This window comes from Ammospiza caudacuta, chromosome 13, assembly GCF_027887145.1.
Source record: "Ammospiza caudacuta isolate bAmmCau1 chromosome 13, bAmmCau1.pri, whole genome shotgun sequence".
Taxonomy (NCBI): domain Eukaryota; kingdom Metazoa; phylum Chordata; class Aves; order Passeriformes; family Passerellidae; genus Ammospiza; species Ammospiza caudacuta.
This window is the reverse complement of record NC_080605.1, coordinates 9,240,987-9,258,356: the sequence shown is the minus strand read 5'-3', so window position 1 is coordinate 9,258,356 and position 17,370 is coordinate 9,240,987. Positions and strand designations below refer to the sequence as shown.

General features: G+C 36.9%; 1 long non-coding RNA gene across 2 annotated transcripts in view; it reads right to left on the bottom strand.

The window, feature by feature from the left end:
- LOC131563641 (uncharacterized) overlaps positions 1–17,370 on the bottom strand; it is a 117,815-nt gene that overhangs the window by 53,494 nt on the left and 46,951 nt on the right. The window lies entirely within an intron of this gene.

Here is a 17,370-nt window from a genome sequence, read left to right as displayed (position 1 = left end):
AGAACAAGAGAAAAAGAAAAATCACTGATGGTAAGGAATAATTATATCCTCAACAAAGAAGTGTGTGCAGCTGTAAATAACTGCAGCACATCTCACAGAAAACCAGTTTAGTATCTGCTGCTTGGAAATGAGGTGGACCTGGTCCCCTGGAGACACTGGATCAAGAAGAAATAACAAAACAGTTTAGAGGATATTTAACCTACAAAGCAAGCCAACTTTTACATTTTGAAAATCCTCAGCCTGATCCAACCATTGTAACACAAGTTAATTGAAAAGATCAAATTAAAAAAATCCACTTTAACACAAGAATTTAGGAGGAAAACAGCGCATACTTTAATACCTCATACTATTCAAAAGAATGGCAGTGCAGTGTAGGAAAACTATATCCAGCAGTTAAAAATGCTTTATTCCTACATCTTCTACCATTGGAGCAGTTTCTTCTCAGCAAGGCTAAAGGATCAATGATAGGTATCCTTAAGTGTCTTAAACCCAAACACCCCAAGAAAGGGAGAAAAACCTATTTATTGTGGCTCAAAGGGTAGGAATAATAGGATGCAACAGAGCAAAGGCTGGATTTGGAAAGGAAATACTGATAATTAGATGTATCTGACCATGTAATAGTCTTCTAAGCATCCCGGTGAAATGCTGTCATTTAAGGTATTTTAAAAAGGATTAAACCCTTGGAAATGTGCGGTAAAGATCTTTTCTGTATTGACATAGGAACAGACAAGGTAATGATGTGAGTAAACCTTGTTTATTTAGAACTTTTTTAATGCTATGATTTCTAGATTTTATGTGCTGGAAAATTATGGTTTTCCTCATACTATTTTTTGCTATTGCATTGTTTTCCTGTTACTTCCATCCTTCTTTCAATTTCATTCTGACATGTTTCACTTCATTGGAAGACACCAGACTTCTATAGTTTTCAGGAAGTTAAAAGTTATATGTATACAAAATCAAGGTTAGCCTGTCTGGAAATTCATTCAGCAACTGAGCAGAATGAGTTGCTTTTCTGTAATTTTTTTTTTCTCTAAATTGCCCAATAGCTAATTGGTACTGGCCTGCGAGACTGCATGGATTTAAACTGAAGGAGGCTGTCACAGGGGAAGGAATCTGTAAAGAAAATTTATTAAAAAACAAAGATATATTTCAAAGATGAAAGGAGAAGGAAGCTGCTCATCTCGAAATATTTGCTTTTGTCTCCAAATATTTCTTCTTCTCTCCATGTCCTGCCCCAGAGACTCATAAATACCCTTACTAACATTGTACTAAAATGCTCTAAAGAACAAAAATCACTGCCAGCAGCACTCCTTGTAAATAGCTGCTAACATCTCAACAAATATCACTATTTTGTACAAGTGCATCTTGCCATGATTACAACCAATATTACTGGCAAACCGTTTCATAGCCAGAGAGGAAATTAACTTCAGCATTAAACATTCTGAGAGTTACAACAAGATTAGCTGTAATTTAAAGAAAAGGTATTCCAGAGGAAACAATGAGGAAGCACAAAGCACACATTCTTATGATCTGAAATTTCCTTTCATACTTAGCAAAAGGGAAAAGAAATTTTCCAAGTTTTAGCCAGACCTGAGGTTCGCTTTGGGATCCTTATCCTTGCTTTTATTTACATAGGTTACATACTTGGATATATCCAAACTGTACCCTACCATTCTGTAAGTTCAATTTACAGTCACACTTTCTAAAAGCAGACACAAAACATGCAAATATATGCATATGCAATTTTTTCTCAAATAATAATAAAAAAGAAAACCTAATTAAAGAGCAAAGTTGCGCATGACCAAATTTTAAAATAAAGGCTTGCATGCAGGGGCACTCACACCATAAACTTAAATTGTTGGCTTTAATCTGCACAGTCACATGTGCAAAGTGCATATTTCTATCTGGAAATGGCTATGCACAAATTTAGAAGTAGTATTTAAGAATAGTTGTAAAAGCTCTGTGTCTTTTTTAATTGCCTAATTCAGGCTCTTATGCCCAAATATTTGTGGAAAACATAATAGATTCTAGCTAAGAACAGCAGCATAAATTCACCAGGGGATGGCTTAGTCTAAAAAGATACTAAAGGTATGTGCAATATTTTTTTTGAAAGATAAAAATCCTCTTGATGAACATGTTTATTGAAATTAAATTGCAAAATTTAGCATTCTAGAATTATTGTGAATGTTTTTGAGTCTAATTTGACTTATTCCTACCTAAGCAAGTGCAAATAATACAGAATTAAACACAACCTGGAATACTGGTTTTTTTCTTTTAAGAAATATTTACTTTTTGATGTGAAATATTGAAATATTGCAGGTTGTATATAAAGCGTAGACTAAAGGTATATAGGAAGAATAAAAGCACAGCAAGATCCAGTGATTTATTTACTCAGTGTCACAGAGTAGATCAACATCAAAGAAATCATGAAGGTCCCTCTATCCAGCCACTTGTACATCAATTTCTGTGTATTGCAAATCAATTGTACATCCCAAAATTCCAATCCAAAAGCTGTGGAGCTCAGTCAAGCTAATATGTCACATCCCTCTGGGATGCTTTAGCTTTGTTCCCCCTAACCCTGCCAAGCTGTCCTGGGCTGGGTACACTGAGAGCAGCAAACAGCACACAGGGATGGCTGGGAAATGTTCTTTATAGGCAGAGGGAGCTGCTGCAGCTGGGGGAACAGGATAATCTGAGTTTGGGATGAGCTGGGATCCCATTCAGAGAGAGAAGGGCCCAGGAGCAGGGGCTGCCCAGGGCAGGGGTGGTGCTGCCCTGCCCTGCAGGGATCGCTGGACCCACCCAGCCTCATCCCAGCCCACAGGAAAACCCTCCTGGGCCATGACTACACTCAGCAAAAGTTATTAATTTCCAGCATGGGGGAAATCCAGTAAATTCGCATAGGGAAGAGAAAGGAAACTCTCACACACAGGTACAGAATCTCTAATTTCCTAATCTCTAATTGTTTAGTGACTTTTAAATTATCTAACTACATTAGGGGGAAAAAAATGGGATTTTCCTTTAGGAGGGCGAAATGGATCATAAACACAAAGTTACAGCAGAGACCCTGACCTTTCAAGAATAAACAAAGGTGTATAAGCATCATTAAATCAGCATTTTGGGATTGGTGTAGAACATGTGCTTTTCTTACAAAAACACATAATTTAATAAAACAGCATAAGAAAATCTCCTGGAACGCAGTATGTGTTACTAAATCAGAACAAGGGATTATCAGCTGCCATGCTATTTGATTAAGCATTAACAAGGAAAAACAGCTTCTTAGTGCCCAGTGATAAAGATTAATCCAAATAGAAGCTACTATAAAAGAACAAAAGTCCAACAAAACCCTTATTGACCAGTTTCAGTCAAGCATTTTAATCCAAAAGATACAGGGGAGCAAACAGTAAGAAAACATACATTTCTAAGATGTGGAATACTTCATCAGCTCTTGGAAAAACCAAATTCCTATAATCTTATGCATTTTATTCATATTTTACTGGAGAAAGGCAGATGCTGGACTTTAAAGAAGCCAACACAAAAATACTGACACCTAGAAAATATTTCCAGGAGGTCTCTACTGTTAGATACACACACCCAAAAAAATTTTAAAAATAAAGTGAATTAAATGATCACAATCCAATCTTTGAAGTCCCTCAACAAATGTAAACTTCAGTGAATACAATTCATTAAAACCTAATTACAAAAAAATCAATAGTGCAATTTAGCCCAACCCAAAACTTATTGTAATGCACTGAACATTTGGAAACTCAGGTCTTTATGAACAGGGCTGAAGTGACATTTTATATTACATTGCAGAGTGTCTCTGTAAAGCAATTAGCACAGGCTGCCTGCCTTTACTCAGAGAGGATATTACAATGAGGAGCTCTCAGAATAGTGCATCTACAAACACCCACTCTCAAGGATGCAGTGAAAAAGGAAATGACACTACTAACAATAGCCTTATAAACCCAATTTAAAAGAAAAATCAACTATTCATATCCCAAATACATACTCTTCAGAGTTCACTATTTGTATTGCTATTTGGGGAATCAAATGCCCACATTTTCCTTTTAATTATCTACCAGGAAATCCAGTGACAATCTTAGAAAAAGTATAGTCTGGCCTGTAGACACTTTTTTGTCAGGGAAATCAGACAAAATGGGTTCAGAATAACAGTAACCAGCTTTTACTATAATTATTTTAATATTTAAATTGTACAATATTTTTAAACATTTTAAATGCCCTAAAATGTAAATAAACCGCTACTATAACATCTTTTAAAAATGAAATATGATTGAATAAGAAGATATGATATGTGATTGTATAGAAAGATAATTTTGTATCACAGATTGCTCTAGAGGACTCTGAAAAAACAAATTCTGACCAGTCTCTCCTAATGTTTGAGTTTACAATTTTAGTCCATGTGTCCTTCTCAGACTAAAAGAAATGATGCCACATCAGCTCCAAGAACACTGAAGCCACATGAGCACTTGTAGTGCCGAGGTTCTTGTCAATGCTTTGCATAAACTGATTTGTCCTCTGGCCAGCTGACCTTATTTCAATTATTTCAATTATTATGTGCTTGGGTAATACACGCAGCAGCCACACAGCCATCAAGCAGAACATAAGTAAAATGAAAATTGAAATAAATGAGGAAAATCACACTGTTTTCTTTAGGATAATCATCTCAGGGCCCCATCAATAATTTTCATCTGCTTCACTTTATCTTCCAATGGTTTGGGGTTTTTTTTAAAAGCCCCAAGTTCTCCTCAGACAAGCAAGGCTGTTCAGCTCACACATTCCATCCCACCCTATTTATCTATGCTAGGGGAAGAAAACACCAGAAGAGGGTGGCACCACACTGGAGGTGAGGGGTACCAGGCAGAGATCTCTCATATCCTGGCACAGCCATGAGGTCATTCCAGCAGAGGCTGTACCAGGTGTCTGATATTTATGTACATTTATATTACACTTACCTAACCTAATCACAAACACACAATCCCCAATAAAACACCACAGACTGTCACTAATACAATAACATCCTTCCATAAACTTTAGCTACTTTATATCATGAACATGCTTTGATATCCAGTGAGAGCTGAGGGACCAGAGAACCTCTAATAAGGAGAAATGAGGATCTAAAAATGATGCATGGTGACAATATGCTAAAAAGGTAAAAAACCTTTCCTGTTCTGGCTATAATTGCAATGGAAATAGCATATAAACTAATAAGCCATAACATTTGGAAGAAGCAACTTACAAGGGCAGAGATAACAAAAACACTATTAAAAAAGAACTCAATAATGTTGCTAATACTTCACAGAAGAAGGTCGAGTCCTTCAATAATTCTGGGTAAGTACTCACCAAGAGTTTTCACAGCAACATATTGGCTCCAGCAGCAGAGGCACAGTGTTAAACCTGGAGTCAGAAGATGTATTTTAGTGGGACTCCATCACTGTTCAAGGAGGGTGTTATAACAAGCTAATTTTGTGTTTGGTAGCAAAGATAGAAATGCCATATACCTAGGTAAAGGGAATTGAGAAAAATGCCTCCTCCTTACAAAGTTGCACAGGCAGTATGATTTCTGTCTGGATTAAATAAATACTGAGCTGAAGGACTGAGTCTGTCCATGGGCTAACAAGCTCATATATGCCAGCACAAATTCATTTGAACTCTTTTCATAAGATTTTGGGTGCTTTCATTAACTTTTTACTGCCCTGCGTGCCATCTGAACTGCCTACAGAAAATAGCCTGACTAAGGAGTATCAGTGACCTCCCAGCTCCAAACAGATTGTTTATTCAGACAGCTAAATTAGATTTCAATACTTACACTATAAAATTAATCAGAGAAAACAATTTGATTCAAAATCAAATAACTGAAACTAATCAGGCAGAATAAAAAGAGAAAGCTAATTAGATATTGCAAGCCATTTTTGTTTCTGAAGAATATAAATATAGTTATATACACTATATATTTATACATTTATACAGACCTCACATCTGAGGTGCAAGTAGGGTTAAGACATTACCACTTGAATAAAATAATCAGCAGTTCCTCTGAGTGTATCCTTTGATAAAACAATAAACTCCTCAATCCATCAGGAAGGCTGTGCAAGGTCTTTAAAAAAGAGCTTTGAAATGTCAAGGTTACATTACAGAGGCTGCAGAATTCTGACTTAATAGGATCAGAATTTATTATTTTTTAACAAAACATTCATAAAACACCTATTTAGAGACCATCTGATGTTTTTAAATGAGTTATTACAGAATAAAAGTTAATAGTGCAAATAGGATTTTAGCCCAGGGCATATCCTTAAAGGATGATTCAAAGGATGAGCCACAAAATATAGCAGAAAAAATTGCTCATGTTGCCAAAGGGAACTTGGGAAGAATATGCTTCTCCTGAGAAGCTTTTAGAAGATGACACTGGCCACAAGGGACTTCAGCAGTGAACATTTTTTGACTGGACGTGCTGGTGTGCTTGCACCAAAGGAACAGCAGAGCCAGCCCCTCTGCCCTGCTGCAGTGCACGGGCTCAGTCAGTCAGAATGCCCAGCAGGGGCAGCTGCCCAGAGGCTGCTGGGGTATGGAGTGCCAGCATGTAAACTTCCACTGCTCACAGTCACTGGAAATTAGGAAATGGAAGCTGATAAATCCAAAGGGCAATATTGGAACCAGACCTTTATCACTGACTGGTGGGTTTTGTCCAAATGTAAGTAAGTTACAAGTTTCGGAACTGCAAGCATTTCCTTCACTGCCACCCAGCCAACAACTCGTTCTTCTCCCTTCTGCTTTCTCCTGCACAGCAACTCCCCAGCTCTGTGCAATTTTCTGTGACCCAAGAACTTGTAAAGAAAGCGAAACATACTCCAGAACCTGGCAAGATCACAAAATTGCTCCCAATTGGACAGTAACCTGCTCAGCCAGAGAGACATAATGGATCACCTTCTTCAGCCCTGTTTATGCGCTGTGTTTATGCACATTGCATATCCAAAGTACTTTCTGCATTGTGCTTTTGCACACAGCCAAAACAGAGGGCAAAACAGCTGGCACACCATGGCAAAGAGCCCCAACAGAGGCAGGCTGGGAGATCCACTCCAAGCAGCTCACTAAGCCTTGCAGGCACACACGATCTGGGACAATGATTCAGAAAGAAATAAATCAAAGGAGAGAAAATCACTAAGGTTTCAGGGGGAAAAAAGGCTTCTAAAGAAGAATTTGGAAACAAACAGAACAGCTCAGCAGTACAGAAAGAACACTTCTTTTTCAGTTTTCAATCAAAATAAAAATAATTCATGTTCTAAGGAGACTTAAATTTAGAGGAACTTAGTTTTATTATGTTTGTATTAAATCTGTGTTAAATCTGTTTAACATCACATTGCAGAGTTATGTGAAAATGTTTTGTATTTCCCATACGTGAGCAGTGATGAAATGTTTGGGCACATAGTGTATTAGTTATGGTTTAAAGAAAAAAATATATATACTTTGAAAGGAAAAGAAAAACTGTAGAATAATCAGAAGCCATGTGACACAAGGAGGGCCCAAAGAATACAGCTCATGGCACCTCCAGTTAATGCAACATGATCTAAACCATAAACATTATCATATACCATAAAGCACTACAAAGCCACCAAAATGCTAAATAGTCCTAATCGCAGCTTCCTCTAGAGCAGTGATGCAATATTTGTATATTTCTATAATTTGAAGATTTTTTGTTAAAATGTGGAAGTCCTTTCCAATTTGACTGCAATTCAACTCATTTGAAACAAAGTTTAATTAAACATGATTCATTGTGCTTTCCAAGCCAGGTATTTTATGTGTGCTGTGGTAACTACATGATTATCAAACCTCCTGCTTCAGAGGACAAAATGTATTTTCATGGAGGTCAGCTTCTGTCATGAATGTATTTTAATTGGTTATCATTTAGAGGATAAAAAAAATCCCCATTTAAAAAAACCTGTGAAGAACTACTGCTAACTGCATTTGTCCCTTTCTCATACAGAAAATATTTTCTATATTTATTGTAATTGACACAAATTTTTTTTTCTCACTCACTGAACTTGGTTGAACTGTTTAGCTCAGATTTAAGGCAAGGTCCTACCTCTGACTCTGCTGGGGCTGCAGTCTCACCTTAAGTTGCATTCTGAACTGGCCATACTTTGATAAATTTATTTAAACTGTAAAGGCTGAGCTAAGATGGAATTGGGGCTATGGTTCAGCTGAGCACCCAAGAATTGAAGTATTTAAGCACTTAATATAAATTGGACCCAAAATGTTATTGCATTCAATATCCTCACTAGATTGAGGGTCATTTTCCTGCTTGTAAACCAGTTACCAATTATTCTTCCATTGTCCTGGAAATATTCCAGAAATCATTATATAGTCCTCTGTGTTCTGATAGGCAGTGAGTTTGTCTTTTTCATACATCTATTCATTGTAAAAAAGTTAACCTTAGACTGAAGGTCTGGCAGATTCTTTGATACCTATAATTAGCTACATTAATAGTTTCAAGTGTAATAATTACTTAACAATATTGTATTAATGCTTTAGCTATTCCTCAAAAATCAAAATGTGAGGAGGATTACTCTGAAAGTACAACACAGGGAGCAGTATAATTTTTTTTAATCAGCAAACAGCTCTCCATAAGATTATTCTGCAACTAATCATTCTGCTGCCAGCAGCAAAATAAAACAGACTCCCCTGAAGTAAGTTTGTCTTGGTATGGTTTCAAGATAACAGATTGTGACACAAACCACCTCAGGTTCATACAGTTGCACTGTTTTGCCTTTTTGAATAAACACTTCTGTTGAAATGTTTATCCATTAAGCATGTAAACAGTTTCATCACAAGCACAAATATCTTTTTAATGTAGATGAAGTGAGTATATGTACACTAGAATCTTACAGACAACAATTCCTTGGTATCAAAGGCTCCAAAAAACTCATGCAGAGTTTTTTGAAAGACGTAATTTTGTGCTTCCATGAAAAAACTATCATCAGATACTGGATAGCCGCTAATATTCCTGGTTAATATGTTTCCTCTTTTAGACTCTACCTGCAACATATTGCCTGTAATTCTTTATCTTCCAAAACATTCTCTCTCTGAAATCTAGAAATATCATATAGATTTGCAAAATTCTTCCCATGCCTGTGATGACAAACTTGTTTGAATGTTTGGAGGAACCCATCTACAATCCAGACCATGGAGATAGCACTTCACTGCTCACAACTGACTCCTACTGAAAACAATGGACTCTGTAACAGCTGTCTTTGAATGAACTGAGGCACAGGTCCTGATGCTCAAATCCTCACAGTGCTCTTTACAAACTGATATCACCTATGGCTTGTTCAAGAGCTGTCCAGCTCAGCCAGCTTCTTTCTCTGTGTGGTGTTTGAACAGAAATTAATATGTAGGACATTTTTTCCATGGGCTGACTTCTCTGTTCTTAGCATTTCTCTAATCTCCTAAGACAGTAAGTCCATAGTATCACATTCATGGGGCTTATTTGAAATGCACTTTCCTATTTTACAAAAGATATTTGGTTCCCCCAGTGTTTTTAGTCCCCATCCCAAGGCAGCAGCACAAATTGTAGGTGTGGGGTCTGCCCCCAGAGCACCTGAGTACGTGCAATAATGAAAGAATTCCTCAGCATTTTAACAATGTTTTCTTCTTACCCCCCATTCTCACATGAAGGACATTTTCCTTTCTCTTAAAATGTCCTAAAACATTTCCACTGTCTCTGCAACATTTGGGAAGTTCATTCCCCACTACATTCCAAGGATGATGTAGCTTTAAATGTCTGTCCTTGTATTTATGCTGAAGCTGATGTTTGGAAGAACAGATGGGCTCTGTCTGAGTGTTCTTACTTGGAAATCCTATTTCCTTCCCAGATTCTTGGCTTTTTAAAAAGAAAATAACTGAAATGAGAAGCCAAAACAAGGGGCTTGAGCAGAGCAAATGTGTGAAAAGCCCTGAAAAACATCAGGACTAACTCTAGCCTACATTAAAATCCTATGGAAAAGTCATGCAAGTTGGCAAAGTGTAACAACTACATTTTCATCTTAATCAGAAAAAAAAAATCAATAATTTCCTTTGTTAATGTACAATCAAAATTATAATATACTGGAACAAATTTCAAAATACAGACATATAAAATGGTTTCTGTAATCTGAAAGGTTTTCAAACTAATTCCTGTGCCTACCAGTTTTGGTGTTTCTGTGGAACAGGGACTAACAACTTTGGGGAGAAAAATCATTTAATGGTCTGAAGTACAACAGACTAAAAAGAAGGTGGCAATAAGTCATTGTCGCTGTTTGCAGCACTGAGAAAAGCAAAATTACCAAATCCCTTTAATTTCTCTCCAAAATATCCATGTTTACTAAAAAATGGCCATATGATTTGATTTTATACACATACCAAGAAAACAGAGCCTATCAAAAATGCAGTATTTTAAACAGACATTTCTTTTCAAAATAAATTGTCAGTTCTTGATTTTGGAGGTCAACACTTCCTTGTGGCTCTGTTTGTTTGTTCAGTTTGTAGAAGAGCAAAGAATCTGTCTCTGGCATTTAATTAGGGGAATGTAGACACGAATGAACAAGAATTCTTCATTCTCTTTCTTTTAAAATCTTGTTTCCCTATTGTTATTCTCAGATGAACAAAGTTAGTCCTACATCTTAAACAAAAGCTGTCCCTTATTTTGCAGTGTTCTGCCAGTGAAGGCTCTACTGACCCTAATAAATGTGTCCTGTTGCAGAAGCTCACTTCACACCACAGAATGTGATGAACAAGACTTTTACCAGATCCAGAGAAAATTCTGTGGGTCTGAACCAAGTAGAGCAGTATTTGACTGACAGGAATTCACACCACCTATTTTACATAGGGCTCAAGGCAAGGGAAGTTAACAGCTTTAAACTCTGACCATAAGAGGGATTTCAAAAAATCCAGAGCAGTTCAATTTCATCTGTAAAATTGTCTCTAAAATTGGACAAATACTTCTAATCCCATTTCTATAAGCTAAAACTATGGTTTATAGGACACTGAAAACACCTAAAGCCAAGATAAAGCTGGACAGTTCAGAATGGGATTCAAGAGAGGATTTTAAAATCAGGAAGTTCCCAGAATTCACTAATGAGAAATGCTGAAGAAAGAAGAGAAACATCTGTAATCTCAACATTTGTCAGCATCTAGCATATTTATCTCTCCAGACAAATCCAGAGTCCAGTATCCATCCAGACAGAGAAGTGAGGGTATTAGTACCAATCACCCTTCCCTACACAGTGGTTATAGCCCTGCTTTTTTTCCCTAGGTAAGAGCTTCCTTGATGTACGATTTTAAGTGACTGACACATCTAGGATCATTACTGAGATAATTGTTGTAGATGATGTTCAATTTGCTGAAGTTCTTAATTATTTGATGATAATACTGAAAAGGAGGATCCAAACAAACTCAGAAAACAAAAGCACAAAACAAACTAGAAGAGAAAATGGCCTTGCTATACATATTTAATGAAACAGTGAAAATATCCTGCACAAAGAGAGTTAAATTGAAAATGTGTGTATGATAAATGGATATAATACTGTCTATGTAATGGGTTTCCTATTTAAATTTTGTGAGGATTTAATAAGTTGGGCACAGCTGTGCAGGATGCACCATAAACTACGTTGAAAAATATGTAGACATGTACATTTATCTGCTACAAATTAAGCTCACTTAGAGGTGGTCTTAATGGACCATGTAGCAATCATTACAAGCATAAATTTTAAACTGTCTCTTTCCAGTGAATTTGCTTTGAAAAAAAATTAATGCTCATCCTTAGTGGAGCACAGTAATAAATGGAAGTACCCTTAATCTGTTAAGCACTAATAACCTACCAATTATTCATCATGAACCCCATGCTGTATAATGTATGTCTGTTACAATTTTATTAGCTATTCTTTACTTAACCTGCAAAGGTGCAATTTTTATTCCAACTTACACACTGAAATTATATGATGTTTTAAGTGATGTGCCATTAAATTTACAAAATGCTCTGTCCCATTGGTTTATTGTAACACATCTGTACAGTAGAGCATTGTTACACCTCATGATCATTTATGACTTTCAGACTTTCTGCTTCTATGAACAGCAGCATCATTCACCTTAGAGATCAAAAAGCAGTGGCTTTGTTACAATGCAACACAAAAAATAACCCATAAATTATTTAACATGGAAAATGGATCTCACTGTAATCAAAGTGAATCAGTGACCCAGTTGGAGCTGACCAGAAGCTCGCAGCAGTTGCATGTTCTCCTACAGGGGTTGTCACTTGGAGTCACCTGTGTGCTGTTCTGGTGCTCAGAGAAGCAAAGGAAACCAACTCCAGTCACTGAGGGGTCTTTCTCACTGAGGGGTCTTTCTCACCCAGGTATTGAAAGGCTGACCAGAATAAAGATTGCCAAACCACAAAGGAGGAAATCCATGCTTTTCAGTAACTGCTCTGGGTTTGCATCTTGTCTGCCCTGCACCAGTCAGAAAAATTGTTTGTTGCTCTTGAAAAGCAGAAGAACACATCAAGTTTCTCAAATAAACCAAAGAGAGACTTGGAAATAACAAACCATGAACTCAAGCAAGCAATAGGGTAAGATTTCATTGTGGAGAAATTATGTGTCTCAATCCCATTCATTGACAGAAACTTTGAAATCCAAGATGCTAAAGATTATTTCATGATCTCAGAAAACGAGATCAGGAATATTTTTTCAGGATATTTAGGTGAAGAGCATTTTCAGGATTATTAGGTGAAGAGCACTTTCAGAGGAAAAAAAAGAAAGAAACAAGAAAAAAACAAGCAACCAAAAAAATCCCCACTAAAGCAAAGCTTATTTTTATTTAGGGAGAGTCAGCTCAGGTTGTCTAATTCTTTTCTTCATCAAGACTTATTTGCCAGTTCCTTTGCTGATGGAACTGCTCAAACCAAAGGCTGCCAACATGCTCTACTTTGTCTTCAGTGCATTGGCCAAATATTCCACCCAGCTTTAATCCAAACTGATGAGGACAGGCTGTGACATTTCCTGCTAGCACCCTCTCAGAAGCAAGGAGCTGCAAGCTCTCCTGCACTCCCAGAACTGCCCCAGCTGACTCTCCTGGCAGGAGCATCAATCCCACGGAAACACGAGAGGTGGGGAAGCAGAAATGGCAGCACATGAGGCATCTCCTGCACAGTGCAGGCACAGGGGGTGGTGTGTGCATGGGAAGTGTGATCATTTAAGTATGCATCAGTCAAAATAAAAACGAGGGCAAAAAAAGAGACAACTACATGTGGAAACAAGCCAAAGAAAACTGTTTGATTACATGAGAGGCTAGTACATATGTTGTATATATAACAAATACTTTTTTAAGTTCAGTGCTTGACTCAGAGACACTGTCACATCAAATTCTCTATATTGCTCTGAAGGATCCTTGTGCTGAAATGTCAGCTGGTCATATCACCTAAAGGCAAAAAGAAATTGCCCTAACATTATGCATAGCATTCCACTGCTCCGTGCTCCATAGCACTGTTTTCTAAGAATAGCTATTTCAAAAGGAAGCTTCTCTTCAGTGTGAGCCAGAGGCAATTGAATTTTACCCTAAAAGTGGCTATAGGCTTTGTAGAAACATTTAGGAATATTAAATATTCATGTATTTGATTTAGCAAAATTCATGACAGTAAAGGCATCCACCGGAATAGCTCCAATGTAAATATTTTTAACATTTACCACTACAACTTGAAGTATGGATATTATGACAAAGTGAAATGCCACAAAGAACAAATGATTGGAAAATTCCCTTTTTCCTCTTGTAGTTAGTGGGTGTTTATGAATTATTTTTCACCCCAAATGGCAATGTCCAGAACTCTAGCCTTGCACTGGGAGGGCTGTGCCCTGCAATGAACTGTTCTACATCCAATATTTTCAAGTTTAATTTCCTTTCACCACAGTCAATTCCACAAAGTCTGACATTTTTTCAGACCTAGATCTACATCTTACCCTCTATCACTGATATAAGCAAACATTTAAAACAGAATTTTCAGTGAACTGTGCTGCTTTTCACACCTCAGAGGGGAAACATGAGACTGGATGTAGGTGTCACAGAAGAAATGGTGGAATCTTATATTACCATGTGATGTGCAACAGAAAAAAAGCAGGAGAAATAAAAAAGGCACTATTAAATACACCCGTATGTTTTGCCTTGACTTCACCTAAATTATTGTCAGAAACACAGATCTGCTGTAAAAATACACTGCACTTTGTTATTTTGAACAGCAAAAGCATATTTTATGAAGTGCTCTTTAAAGCACTGGATTAAATCCCCATATCAAGGGGTTCCTTTTCTAGAGGAAGGCATTGCTTAAATCCATAATTTCATACTGCAGAAAAGCTCAGCCGGAATCCATTATATACTGTCTCTCACTAACTACACACCTAGACATGGAAATGGGATTAGGAATTCTGGATTTGGATTTCTATATTGAGATGGAAGAACCAAAGAGAAAAATGCCGACAAATTCTTAAATTTATAGATGTGAAGATAATCTAAAGCACCATGACACAGGAGTTTAGAAATTTGTAGACATAGTGAAAAATAAAATCTCATGTATTACAAGTAACTAATGACTATACATTATATAATACTCATGCATGAAAAAATTGTACAGTTTACAGAGAGTTTAAAAATAAATATACTACATTTTCTTGGCTAAATTAATCTACAGTTTACAGTCAAAACAGAATAAAACATTTAAAATTTGCTAATTAAATATAATAAAAGGAGATAAATATAATTATTTTATAAAGCAGCCTTTCATCTTTTATATCTATGAAAGCTTTTCTAAATAAAATGTGTGTGTATATATATAGATAGATAGATATATGTAATAAATAAAAAACTTTCAGAAATAGCTTATTAATTGTAGAGTTAGGAATTTGCCAATTGTGTTTCCTTGGTAAAAATACTGGAATGAATGTTTTAAATTAAGGAAATGTGGCCTTTTTGAGTTCTTGCATCCAACTTAAATCTATATTTCTTATCTTGTCAGAATAGAAATTATAGTGTGATGGCATAGATTGAATCTTACTGGATTAAGAGACCATATGAAATTATATATATATATATATATATAAAATTATATATATATATGTGTGTGTGTGTTTGTGTGTGTGTGTGTTTGTAGGGAAATTGGAATTGTAGTGGTCAGAGCAGCCCATGGTTTTTTCTGTATTTATTTCTTTTAGGAGGACAGATACCAAAGTCCCCAAAGCACCTGGCATATCAAGTTACTAGTACTGCTAGCTTGCTCTCCAGCAGGAAGCACTACACACTTCCCCAAAGCACGTGACTGATAAGCAAAAGTTGTTTCAAATTCAATATTTCTGAGACCCAGAGCCAGGGCACTGTGTTCTCAACATGGGGTTGAAACAGCAACAATGCTTTGCTTGCAGGGGATGTGCCACCACTCTGCATTCTCTCTCCCAATGTCTCTTTCCCTATTTTAAGTTTCAAGGATTTCTCTCTTTCCCTCACCACTTCATCTCCAAGTATACCAGTGCAGTATTTAATAAACACACAATGTTCTCTTCTCTCCCATTTCTTCTGAGCCAAGCTGCTAAAACCATATTAACACCAGGATGAGCCTGTGTCCCCCCACCTCTGGAGAGGGGTTTATTCTGGATTTGCTGCTTTCCCATCTCCCTCCACTGTACCCAGTCAGGTAACAACATTAGCAGACCAAATTGCTAACTGTCTACAAAACACATGCAGACTGATCTTATGCTAAGACCCAGATGTTGTTCAATCCCTGTAAGGAAATGCTTTATTTACCATTATGTTCAGCAGAATTATTATTGAAAACTATTTTTATATATATAACATAATTTTTCTCTGTGCAATGTAGCAGATGAGACTGCAGAAACCAATTGCCCCTGAACCAAGAATGACATAGCCAGTATTCAATGTTTGGTTTGAACTGTGTTCTAAACTGTTTGCTTTTAAAAGGCAGACCACCAAGTGGAGAACTATAGTCTTCTAAAAATAAAAGCCCTTTCACTATGTATAAAAAGTTTCCTGTAGGGTATTGTCTACAGTTTTATTGTAGTAGAGGAATAGAAAGAACAACTACAGTGATATCATACAGTGTCAAATAAATAAAATTGAAAATTATTCTGTTTCAGTTTTGTATGACTCAAATCAAAACCATCACCTAACTAGGTAAATGTGTCAGGGCTATAGTTTGGGAACAAATGCACACATTCCTGGGACACCACTGAAGACAAAGAATTTGCTTTGGAATATGAAGAAATAAATTAAGACTGGTCTTTTGTAGTGCAGCAAAGACAGCCTCAGTGTAACAGGGCTCTGCAGTTCAGCTGCCAAACTGTGGCTGAACCACTGCTCCCAGCCTTGGACACTGCATGATTATAAGGACACCAGCCAAGCCTTTCTTCTTTCTATTTCTTTCATTTTTTTTTCTTTTTCCCTTAATGAAAGTTTTCACTAAACTCTGTCTGAACTAAGGATCATTCTTGTATAACTTTTGAGCCAAAGTTAACAATGCTCATAAAAGCAGAAATTTATGTCTGAAAGTATGGCGACTTTCTGGCCAGAAAAATCCATGGACTGAAAGTCAACCCTATGACATCAACTCTCCATTGCAAAAAAAAACACCCAAAAAAGAATAAAGAAGTCAGCAGGTCCACATCACTGTAGGTCTCATGAAATCCATAAGGTAATGTATACAGGAAAGGGATCACCACATAGCACCAATTTTTAGTTTCATTTACAAAGAAACAAAAGTTAAAGAACTGATTGAGTTTCTGCTCTTTGGTGCTTCAGAGTTCAGGAAGTTTAATTTATTTTTTTTTTAGTTCAGACTGTCTTGATGGTGGCCTTTGACTCCAAAGAGATTCTACAGGCCAGTGGCTCATCGGGCAGGGTGTGCTGCCAAAGGCAAACGTCAGTGGGGAATGAGATGATAGGCAGGGAGAAGGGATAGGAAGGTATAATTCATGGTCAAAGCAGGCTTAGAGACAAGTTAGAGCTGTGTAAATATAATTTTTGGACACAAACTGCCTTCCAGAAACACATCTCTTGGAGGATTTTGCCACCAAAGTCCAGAGAACACTCCAGAGCAATAACAGGTCCCCAGATGCTTGGTAAGGTCTTACAGCTATCATCCATGTCTGCATGTATTCTAAACTTCCAAAGACAATAAGCTTAACTTCTGCTGCTGTCTGCTCACAAATGACACCTTATCTGGAGAAGCTAAGAGAAAATGAAACCCAAGAGAGAGAAATACAAAATGTAGCACATTGCCACCGTCAGATACTCTCAAAAGGACAAACTGAACCCAGTGTCCAC